The sequence below is a fragment of the Calliphora vicina genome, chromosome 5 (genome assembly GCF_958450345.1).
Source record: "Calliphora vicina chromosome 5, idCalVici1.1, whole genome shotgun sequence".
NCBI lineage: Eukaryota > Metazoa > Arthropoda > Insecta > Diptera > Calliphoridae > Calliphora > Calliphora vicina.
In genome coordinates this window covers 21,341,479-21,353,701 of record NC_088784.1, presented here as the reverse complement: position 1 = coordinate 21,353,701, position 12,223 = coordinate 21,341,479, and the positions used below count along the sequence as shown (strand labels likewise).

At 31.8% G+C, this 12,223-nt stretch overlaps 1 protein-coding gene across 2 annotated transcripts in view; it reads left to right on the top strand.

The window, feature by feature from the left end:
• The first annotated feature begins 5,295 nt into the window (after window positions 1-5,295).
• The window catches only part of LOC135962465 (mucin-2), a 120,065-nt gene continuing 113,137 nt past the window's right edge, over window positions 5,296-12,223 (top strand). The window contains exon 1 of one of the 2 annotated variants that reach the window (XM_065514409.1): window positions 5,296-5,951. The gene's annotated coding sequence lies outside the window, so the exon portion shown is untranslated. The remainder of the gene's footprint in view (window positions 5,952-12,223) is intronic. The other variant, XM_065514407.1, reaches the window with a different exon arrangement.

Here is a 12,223-nt window from a genome sequence, read left to right as displayed (position 1 = left end):
GGTGTTGCCAAAATAGTGAAACAAGCTTTTCTTTATCAAATCAATTACACTAGTTTACAAGATTTTTGTTCATACTGTGATTTTTTAAAAAATAAGCCCAATCTGTGAACGAAAAATCTATATTTACTAACTTGTAAATATCTTTGTAAATATGTATGTACTGCGATTTAAAGGAAAATAAGCTCAATCTGTGATCACTCATATATTGGAGGTCGCCCACCACCACAGCAGACACCGAAAAAGTTCTACCGCGTAAAACAAGAGTCGTTCTGGCACAACTAAGATCAGGATGGAGCAACAGGCTTAATGCCCTCAACTTATGCCCAGCATGTGGTCAGGATCCCCATGATACCCTCCACATTTTCAACAGTCCAGCCAGCCCTACTTCACTACGTTCAGTAGATTTATGGACCCACCCAGCAGAAGTAATACAATTCCTTGGATTTGATCTTGCAGAACCCCCTGATTATATATTGTTACGAAATTGTACTTGCATTCAAATATAACGATTTTAAGGGCTGATTTAAAAGTAGAATAATGCTTTCAAATAACAGTGCTGTAATAGCAAACTGTAACATATCTGTGGGCATTATTAAATAAAAGCTTTCAGTTGACCATTGATCGTAAGTTGGCAACGCTGTTTGCTGCGACCGTATATTCGAATTCGAATATTCAGTTAAAGAACATTGTAGAAATAGAGCTTTCTAGATGGTAATGCAGTGTTATAAATAGTGGCAGAGGTTGCAGTCGTGAGTGAGTTTATCAGAGACGCTTTTCGAATAAACATCAACTGAGTGCCTTAAAGTGTGTTGTGTTTTTCAAGTAAATTCGTGTACATTATAAATTGTGTCTGTATTTCTGCGAATTTACAAACGTGTATAAAAAACATTGAGTGACTATTTAATTCTGTTGTTGTACATTTTTTAAATAAATAAAGAGTTTTTACAATTTTTAAACTACTAAATGGCTTTTATTTGCAATCAAAAGTATCCGGTTTATTTAAAGGAAATAAACCAGCGTTTTGAAAAGGTTAAAACGTAACAATATTGTAAAATTGTTGAAACTGTTGTAGTTGTTGTACAACATCACTCATATAAAATCGATTTTTAGTTTAAAAAACTGAAATATCTTAAATCATTAATAACCTTTAATTAAATTTTTGAATTTTTTCATATGAATAATCGATTTTTTTATCCAAAATATGAGTGATCACAGATCGTGCTCCTTTTCTCGATTAAATGCTTTTTTACAAAGTTAATAAGGATTTTAGATTTATGAGTTTTTTCATATGAAAAATCGATTTTTTTTATCCGAAATATGAGTGATCTCAAATCGATCTCCACTTTTCTCGATTAAATGCTTGTTTACAAAGTTATTCAGTTTTTTAGTTTTTTTCAGTGATCACTCATTTTCTCGATTAAAAGCCTTTATATTAAGTTATTAAAGATTTAAATTTTTTCATATGAAAAATCGATTTTTGGTCAGAAATATGAGTGATCACAGATTGAACACCTTTTCCCGATTAAATGCTTGTTTACAAAGTTATTAAGGATTTTAGATTTATGAGTTTTTTCATATGAAAAATCGATTTTTGGTCTAAAGTATGAGTGATCACAGATCGAGCTCATTTTCTCGATTAAACGCTTATATACAAAGTTATTAAGGATTTTAGATTTTTGAGTTTTTCATATGAAAAATCGATTTTTTGTCAGAAGTATGAGTGATCACAGATCGAGATTCTTTTCTCGATTAAACTCTTATTTACAAAGTTAATAAGGATTTTAGATTTTTGAGTTTTTTCATATGAAAAATCGATTTATTGTCAGAAGTATGAGTGATCACAAATCCAGCTTCTTTTCTCGATTAAACTCTTATTTACAAAGTTATTAAGGATTTTAGATTTTTGAGTTTTTTCATATGATAAATCGATTTTTATTCCAAATATGTTTGATCACTGATCGAGCTCTTTTTCTCGATTAAACGCTTATTTACAAAGTTATTAAGGAATTTAGATTTTTGAGTCACAGACCGACCTCCTTTCCTCGATTAAACGCTTATTTACAAAGTTATTAAGAATTTCAGATTTTTCGGTTTTTTTTTATATGAAAAATCTGTTTTTGGTTAGAAATATAAGTGATCACAGATCGAGTTCCTTTTCTCGATTAAACGCTTATTTACAAAGTTATTAAGGATTTTAGATTTTTGAGTTTTTTTTATATGAAAAATCGCTTTTTTAACCGCAATATGAGTAATCACAGATCGACCTCCTTTGCTCGATTAAACGCTTATTTACAAAGCTATCAAGGATTTTAGAGTTTTTATACCCTTCACCCTCGTGAGAAGGGTATATATAAGTTTGTCATTCCGTTTGTAATTTCTACATTTTTCATTTCCTACCCTATAAAGTATATATCGACCCCTTAGCGCCAAATTATCGTAAGCGACATTTTCTAATTTTTTTTTTATTGCAAAAATTAAAATTTTATGGACCGACTGATGCTTTAGCGTTCTCAGAATATCAAAATTGTTAATAACTTCAAAATTATAGGCGGTAAGATTTTATCGTAAGTCAATGTTTACCTTTTACAGTAAACGAATTTTATCGTAAGCGACACATAGTGGTATAGAAAAAAAAGAAGGAAATAAATCTGAAACTTCTAAATCGTTAGATTGGTTTGAATGAAATTTCACATGCGCAAAGAAGAAGTGCTGTTGAGATTAGGTTCTGAATCTGGACCTCATGGGCCCACCAGCGGCGCGACTAATGGCCCTCAAAGTAGGACACCTCGGGTATGTTACATTTTTAAAACGAACCTATTTCTTCGTTTGTGTTCCGATTTCAAAAAAATATTCGCAAAAGATATTCGCATTTGAAAATTAAATTTTCAATATTTTTACATAACCTGCTCCAGTTTTTTGATAACAGCGTATCCAAATATTTTCCGATTTTCTCCAGTTTTCCTTCATTGGACTAACAATATATGTATGTGTCAAATAGAAAAAAAATGTTCCCATTTCCCATTTTTCGTTCATAAACTTTGTTCACGTGAACAAATTCCCCATGTTGTGAAATTTTTAGATGAAATTTTATAAACAATAGACAGCTGTTACGAACAAAATCAACTATTGTGAATGAAAAGTTTAGGGGAATATCACGATAGCAATTTTCCCTTCGAGGGAAATAAATATTTCATGGGAACATAAATTTCACATGTTTTTCACGATATGGGTAATGACTAAGTCCAAAGTTATATACATTTGAATTTAAAAAATTTTAAAAAGCCGATTTTTCGCTAATTTTTTGGGAAAAAAACTGTTTTTCTTTTTAAGTTATCACAAAAAATTTCTAAGAGGATGTATAAGGAATTTATACTTTCTGAAAGCTAGGTTTTCACAAAATATTTTAAATGAAAAAAAAATTTAAAATTGTTGTTACCGAATGGACCAGGACCATTCAAAAAACACCTATTTTTTATGTAAAATTAAAGTTTAGGGCAAAAATTCTCAAATCGCATATTCGATATCAAAATATAGTAACCGATTTTAGATGGCCCAATAATTTTAATTATTTTGTAAAGGGTTCCGATAACTCCGACCCTGGTATGGATATTATAGCCAAAAAAACTAAAAATTTCCATTTTTGGGATTTTTCAACACTTTTTTGGGAATTGTGGGATTGCTGATAATAAATTTCAAAATTCGTTTTTATTTTTCCATTTTGAATAGAAAATTTTACATAACTGTGAAATTTCATTAAAAACTATTCTTAAATAACAATTTTATTTCAATTCGAAAAATTTGTATCTTTGCAAAAATTCAATCAATACCATAAATTTTTAATTGTCAATAGTTATAAATATTTTTGAAAAATAGACAAATAGCTTGAACTAAATTATATTATATCGCATCATAAAATTTTTAATTCAATGTATAAATTTCAAAGTAATCGAAAAAACCTTCTCCTGTAAAATTTGTGTTTTGTCGCTTACGATAATTTGGCGCTAAGGGCTCGATATATTCTGGATCCTTTTAGATTAAGCCATGTCCGTCTGTCTGTATGTCTGTCTGTCTGTTGAAATCAATTTTCTGAAGACCCCAGATATTTTCGGGATCCATATCTTTAATAATTCTGTCAGACATGCTTTCGAGAAGTTTGCTATTTAAAATCAGCAAAATCGGTCCATAAATAACCGGGTCAACATCGATTTTTAACCTATTTTTGATCTATATCTGGATTACTAAGCCATTAATATAGACAATATAAATATATCTAATGATAGATATTTCATAGTCCATTGCAACGATGTAGATAAGGCTATATAGTAAGTTGGACCTACAATCTGTCAAAATCGGGAAAAAAATTTTTTAACCCGAATTTTTTTTTCATCAAAAATTTTTTTTGTCATACATTTTTTTCAAAAAAAAAAAATTTAAAAACTAGAAAAAAAAATTTAAAAAAAAAATTTGGAAAAAATTTTTTTTTAAAAAAATTAGAATTTTACAAATATTCTTGTGCTTAAATTCTAAAACTCATATCTTCCAAACAAAAGAAACAATTTTAAAATTAGTTTCTGAAGAACATATTTATGATATTTTGAAGTAATAACTTTAAGAAAACAGTTATTTCACTAAAACGAAGTGATCTGGAAAAACTATATGTATTTCCGTACTTTATCAACTCCAAAAAAACAGAATTTCTATATTTCGTTCATTTTTATATCTCTGTTATATTTTTACAGTTCTGTAGGTGAAAATTTCAAAACAAAACTAACAAATTAAAAAAGAGTTGTTTATTTCTCTTATTTGTTACCTTTTATGAATTGTTTTCCATGCAGTAGTTGTTTTGGCAGATAGTGTATGTTTTTAGTCCTTAGCAAACATAACATGCCACCCATAAACACAAAGTAGCTGATTGGTACTTTTCTTTGAAGGTACTTAAAATCGGGTACCAAAATTAAAGCAAAATAAAGAAGTTTAATTATAAAACCTGTAATAATAATCATAAATACAAATAATATAGAATTTGTTTTAACAACTAGCTTTTTAATTAAATATTTAGGAAAAAAACCTTTAAAAATAATTAGTTTTCTAAACAACTCTGTTAAATTTTACCCCTTTTACGCTTAATAAATATCCTTGCCCAACACTGGCGCTCAATACTCTCACACAGTTTGTTTGTTTGTTTGTTTACTTTTGTATGTGTTTGTTGTTGTTACTGCTAATGTTATTGTGTTGTTGTTGTTGCTGTTGTTAATAATAATATTCATCAGACAAGTAGTAGCACCAATATTGGTTGAAGTTTGTTTGTTACGTTAGTAGCGGTTTTGATTTCAATACGTTCGTTTAAAGCGGCGTTAGAAAAAACTCACTAGCGCGTGTATTATTATTTTTTTTATTAAGAATAAACTGTGTGTATTTTTGAAAGAAAAAAACCTTAGAAATTAAAATTATGAAATAAAAAAAAATATTTGCAAAAATTATAAAATACCCAAAAAAATTAACCACAAAATTTATAAGATTGCAATTTTGTTTGAAAGAAAGAAAGAAAAAAAAATACAACGACAACAGCAAGTAACTAAATGTGATAAGCTTAATTATTTTGCAAAAACAAAAATACCTTCATACATACAATAAATATTTTTATACCTTTATCGCCGGTCGCGTCTTTAGATTTTGGTGAATTATTCATTCATTCAATCATACGTTGTTTGCTTTAAAAAAAAAATTGTTGTTTCTTCTTTATTATTTTTTTTGAAAATTTCATTTCGTTAACTATTTATTTTTGTGCAATTTATTTGTTATTTTGTGTGTTTGTGCAATAATTTATTTTAACTTTCGAAAAGTAATTAACAAAGTTAGTTTGTTTTTCGCACAGCAATTTTTCACGAAACATACATACGTTAAAATTAAAGCTTAATTTGGATTTGGATTAATTAAATTATAACAAAAAGGTAAATATCATTTAATCTTCTAAAAAGCATTAGATCATTTTCAATTGAGTTATATTGTGATACACTGTGAGAAATTTTTAATAATTGTTTCAAAAAATTGTTACTAAATTTAGATATGTATATAAATGATCCTTCATTTGCTTTATAAAACGTCTTTCAAGACCAATTCTGGAGAATTAAACCAATAAGAGTTTTAAATAGCGTTAGTTGGTATGAATTCAAACCCAAAAATCAATAAAACTTGGTAGATCCGGTTACTCATAGCGTTTCCTATATTTAAATTTAAATAAAACAAGTAAGAAAGTATGATCGGTCAAGCCCGACTAAGTAAAAGAGCAAAAACATTTCTATTTTAAAATTTCAATAATTTATATTTTGAGTGATTTTCGGAAGTGGCCTTATATAGGTCGTGTGATTTATGTCTATATTAAAGTTAACTATGTTGAATTTTGTGTATATACCAACATTTTTAAGTGATTTAAGCACTTTAAAGTGATTTTCGGAAGCGGGCATATATGGAAGCTATGACTAATTATGGACCGATCGTAACAAAATTTGGTGACATGAATTTTGTGTATATAAAACTTATTTGGAGCGAAATTTGTGGAGATACATATATAAATTATACATTTATGACCGATAAAGTCCAATTTCGGGAGGACATTTGTATGGGGGCTAGGCGAAATAATATACCGATTTCAGCCAGTTTCAATAGGCTTGATCCTTGGGCCGAAAAAATAATATGTACCAAATTTCATTGAAATATCTTCAAAATTGCGACCTGTACTCTGCGTACAAGGTTTACATGGACAGCCAGCCGACCAGACGGACGGACGGACATCGTTTAATCGACTCAGAAGGTGATTCTAAGTCGATTGGTATACTTTAAGATGGGTGTTAGACTAATATTTTTGGGCGTTACAAACATCTGCACAAACGAATTATACCCTCCCCACTATGGTGGTATAACAAAGTGTGTGTGAAATAAAATCGATATTTTTTATTCATTTGAAAGGCCTATCAATTCCATATATCTTGCAAATGTCCGCCTCGGCTTCGCTGGTTGCCGCGCATACGAAATACCCAATTTTCCATGACTCTGGCTCAGAAAGCAGGCTGAAGTTGACCGATGTTATGGGTTATGTTGGCCTTGAGCGGCGTTGTGGTTTGTGGCTTATTCGAATAGACCCAAGTCACCGGTCTATTCGAATAAGCCAGAGAAATCCCCACAAGAAAAAACCTAAAGAGGTCAAATCGCACGATATCGGTGGCCAGTTGAAATCACCTTCACGTAGGATGACCATGCCCTTAAATCGCTAGTACAGAATGTCCAATGTGGCATGAGCTGGAACCACGTATCGTTGGTATCCATATCAACCAATTAAGGCCAAAAGAAGATGGTAATCATCGACCTCTAGCGCTCGCTGTTAACGTTGATTGTCTGGCCAACGACATTCTCAGAGAAATATAGACTAATGACGCCGCCAGCCCAAAATCCACACCAAACAGTGACTCTTTTGGGATACATTGGACGCTTTTGGATCTCATGCAGATTGGTTTCGTTCCAAGTTCTAACGGCCAACTAGCCGGATCGATACCAAAGGCAAATATCCATGGCGCTAAGGTAATTCTCTGTATTTGGTGGGAGCAAAATGGATCCTATCACCTTTACGTAAAATGACCATGACCTCAAATCAATTCAGATCAAAAGAACTTGGTAATCATCGATCTATAGCGCTCGCCGTTAACGGTAATGGCCTGGTCAACGTTCTTCGGTTCTTAAAGAAATATGAGCCAGCCCAAAGTCTACACCAAACAATGAGTCTTTTGGGGGTGCATTGTACGCTCTTGGTTCTCATTTAGATTGGTTTCGTTCCAAGTTCGAACGGTTAACCAGCCGAATCGACAACAAAGCCAAATATCCATGGCGCTAAGGTAATTCTCTGTAATTGGTGGAAGCAAAAGTGTCCTATCTATTATGAGCTGGAACCTGTGGAACAAGGAACCTGTACCGAACGCAACTGATTCGTTTGAAAAGAGCATTGGACGAAAAACGCCCAGAATATGAAGCCAGACATGAAACTGTAATATTCCATCATGACAACGCTCGGCCACATGTTGCAATACCTGTTAGAATGAAGTGATTGGGAAGTTTTGACTCACCCGCTTTATAGTCCAGACCGTGCCTTGTCCGACTACTATTTGTTTAGATCGACGCAGAATGTTCTTTTTGGGATACACTTCTCTTCAGAACAGAGTATCCGAAATTGACTTGATTCGTTCATGGTCTTAAAAGATGATCAGTTCTTTTGGCTTGGAATCCATATGTTGCCAGAAAGATGGGAAAATGTCTTAGCTAACAATGGCCAATACTTTGTTGAATCAATTTATATTATACGCCCAGAATATGCGACCATAATATTCCATCATGAAAACGCTCGGCCAAATGTTGCAATACCTGTTAAAAGTATTTAAAATTAAGTGGTTGGGATGTTTTGCCTCACCCGCTTTATAGTCCAGACTCTTTTTGGGATACGCTTCTCTTCAGAACAGAGTATCCGAAATTGACTTGATTCGTTCTTGGCCTCAAAAGATGAGCAGTTCTTTTGGCTTAAAATCCATATGTTGCCAGAATGATGGGAAAATGTCTTAGCTAACAATGGCCAATACTTTGAATAAGTTTATATTGTGCAAGTGTTTCAAAATCTGACTGATTCGTTTGAACGCTCAGAATATGCGACCAGAGACATGAAACCATAATATTCCATCATGCCAACGCTCGGTCACATGTTGAAATATCTGTTAAAAAGTATTTAGAATGAAGTGGTTGGGAAATTTTGCCTCACCCACTTTATAGCACAGACCGTGCCCTGTCCGACTATTTGTTTCGATCGATGCATAACGCTCTTTCTGGGATGCGTTTCTCTTCAGAACGGAGTATCCGATATTGGATTGATTCGTTATTGGTCTCAAAAGATGATCAGTTCTTTCGGCTTGGAATACGTATGTTGCCAGAAAGATGGGAAAAGGCCTTAGCTAACTAACAATGGCCAATACTTTGAATAAATTTATATTGTGCAAATGTTTCAAAATAAAAGCTAAACATTTTTAAAAATCAATCATTTTCAATTCTTCTTTTAAAAAAGAGGCAACATTTTACTAATTTTTGGCTTAATTTATTATTACAAAATTCTCGGGAATGATCAGATTTATTTTTTTCCAGGAATGGATAAAGACCGGGATATTGGGAACCCTAGTAAATATATAATCATTCATGGCCTCAAATCGTGTAATTTCAATGCAATGCAGTTTTTTTTTCATCTTATCATTTCCACCTACACCTAAATTTTTATTTATATTTAAGTAGATAAGAAATATAGAGTTACACTTAGATAAGAATTGGAATTACTTGGGTTTGCAATGATGAATGATTTTATTTTTATCGATAGAGTATATAAATAAAAAAAAGGGAAAAAGGGATTTGATTTTGGTTTCCAGTTGGTGATATTTTAGTTGTAATTTGTTCATAACAGGTTAACTGTCAATAAAAAAAACATATCGTTAGCTTAGTGTGCAAACGTGCTAAGTCCATCTTCACAAATTTTACAGGAGACACAAAAGTGTTTACAAAATCCATGATTTTAAATATTTTTAAAATCTTTTAATACAGTTTTATTACATATTTGGTATGATTTATAATGTTAGAATAAGTAAGTCCGTTTTGGGACTTAGCACATTTTCTACACGAGATAAATGTGAAATAATCGTAAACTTTTTTACGCAAACAGTGTATTTCTACTTATTCTAGCGTTTTGTATTAACATCTAAATTTTCATAAAAAGTGGACTTAGCATGTTTGCACACTAAGCTAACGATATGTGTTTTATGTCCATTTAATGATCGTCTAGAAATCAGTAGTAGTAGTACAGGTTCGCTTTATAAAACACAAAACGATAGAGAGAGTTTACATAAATTTTGTAACACTTTGCGATCGTTAGGAATGAATCATAATCAAATTGTAAAATATCAATGTCCGATGAGCTGTGTTAATCCTGCTTATCGTCCTATAATCTCAGGCCACATAAAGTCAGCAATCGTCATTATTTAGCGCTATATTCAGAGATGTTGCTAGAATAAGTCGCATACTCTCGGCCATATTCTGGCCGCCATCTTATCCTCTCGTGGCTTAGTAGCGTTCATTTTTGCCTCAAATGACGTTTCGATGTTCCTGGAAGTGACAGCTATTTACTAGAAAATCTGGCTCCTGATATTTTAGCATAAATAGTTTCGACTTTGGGTATTTCATTTCCACTTAAACTTCTTTTCAATGTGATTAGGAGAATTAAATTTTGTTTACAACATCTCAAATTTTGCAACCACAACTTTCTGTTGTCTGTGTAAAGTTGTAGTGGAATAATAAATAACAGACACATTCGTTCGGACTCAAATAATGGCATCGCTTAGGATTTCAATATATGGGCAATTCCATATCGTGACATTTGTACGCCTATAGAGTGGAATAGATTTTGCAAAAATAAGAGTATCTGAAAAATAATTTGGTCTTTATGTTCCATTAAGAGGGTACTATATTTTAAAATAATAAAAAGTTCTTTCGAAATATTGTTGTCCAAAATATAGAGCGACATAAGGATATATCGTACGTGACATAAAACGGAACTCATTTTGAGGTACATGTATAAATATGCGAAAATATTCGAATCGCGAGAGGCGTTATGTTTTGTTTTAATTGCTTACACTAAACGAAATATTTTTCCTTTGCAATCCAAACAATCTTTGGATGATTTTATAATAAACTAGTTGACCGCCACGGCTTCGCCCGGTAGCATTTACTAATGTTAGTTCTTCAAGTTTCTCCAAACCACGCACTCCAGCCTGTTCTTATTTATTATATTTTCTTTACAAACCATCTCCTGAAAAATTCGAATCGAATAAAAAATCGCTCCAGCCGTTCTCACGTGATGACATTACATACATGGACCAATTTATTTATATATGTATATATAGATAAAATTTAATATCGTACTTGACATACCGTAGTGACAGATTTTTTTCTAATAATAAAACAAGATATATTCTGTAAATATAGGTATACAAAAACTAAAAAAGTGAATAGAAAATATACATTCGGTTTCAATAAACAATTTGACAATAGCAAAAAAACAATCACAGTCAAATTTCATACTACAAGCTAATTGGGAGCCTAGTTTTCACCGCAATTTTAGCCTGAAACATTAAAAAATTAAATATAATCAGTTTAAACTATTATTTTTGTCTTTAAAATGTTGTAAAATGATCTAAATACTTTCACATAGTAACATTTTAGTATTTTCTTCTATTCAAATCATCTTGAAAAAAAGTTTCAAGGGTCTTTGTGTTTTCAGTCGTGGTAGCGATTCTCGTGGAATTGCCCATATGCGTTTTTGATGAAAAACAGGTTTTTGGATACAAAATGCTGTTTAGATACAAAATGCTATGCACTTTGTCTAACGTTTATCCAATTTTTGTATCCCTTCCATAAAATAATATTTGTTGAGGTCATCACAATAGGTATTTTTGTGAGATGATTTCATCGTTGGATTCAAATTTTTTTCCACAGAGACATTTCTTCAGATTTGGAAACATGAAACAAGGCTAAATCGGGAGAATAGGGAGGAAGAGGGAGCATTTCGTAGCATAATTCATGGATTTTTGTGGAAAGCTTTCTCATACACAAGTGATCATTCAAAATTGAAACCACTGATCCATGTGACATCTCTATGGCCGATCGGCCAGCACCATATCGAGTTTTTTTCAATTGTTTCGGGTGTAAAGAGCTCAACTGGGCGTCCAAAACGTTGGGCTTCTTCCGTGCTTTTATACCATAAATAAATTATTGAAATTTAAAAAAAAAAAATATTTCTGCTCATTTACTCAGTGTAGGGTATTATACTTGGCCGACCATACTTTCTTACTTGTTGTGTTTAGAATTTTGGCCATTTCTGTAGCTGTCAGTAGCCAGCACCGTGTATGACAAAGGGTTTTATCTGCTTTATTTCTTCAGAATGGGTGTGGAAATAAACTTATTTTGAATAAGATATTTTTAGTTAAGTGAGCGAACTAGTTCACAAAATGTTTTGTGAACTCAGTGTAGGGTATTTTGGTCGACCATTGTTGAATTTTGGTCATTTCTGTAGCTGTCAGTTGCCTTATATGACCAAGGGTTGTATCTGTTTTATTTCTTCTGAATGGGTATGGAAATAAACTTATTTTGG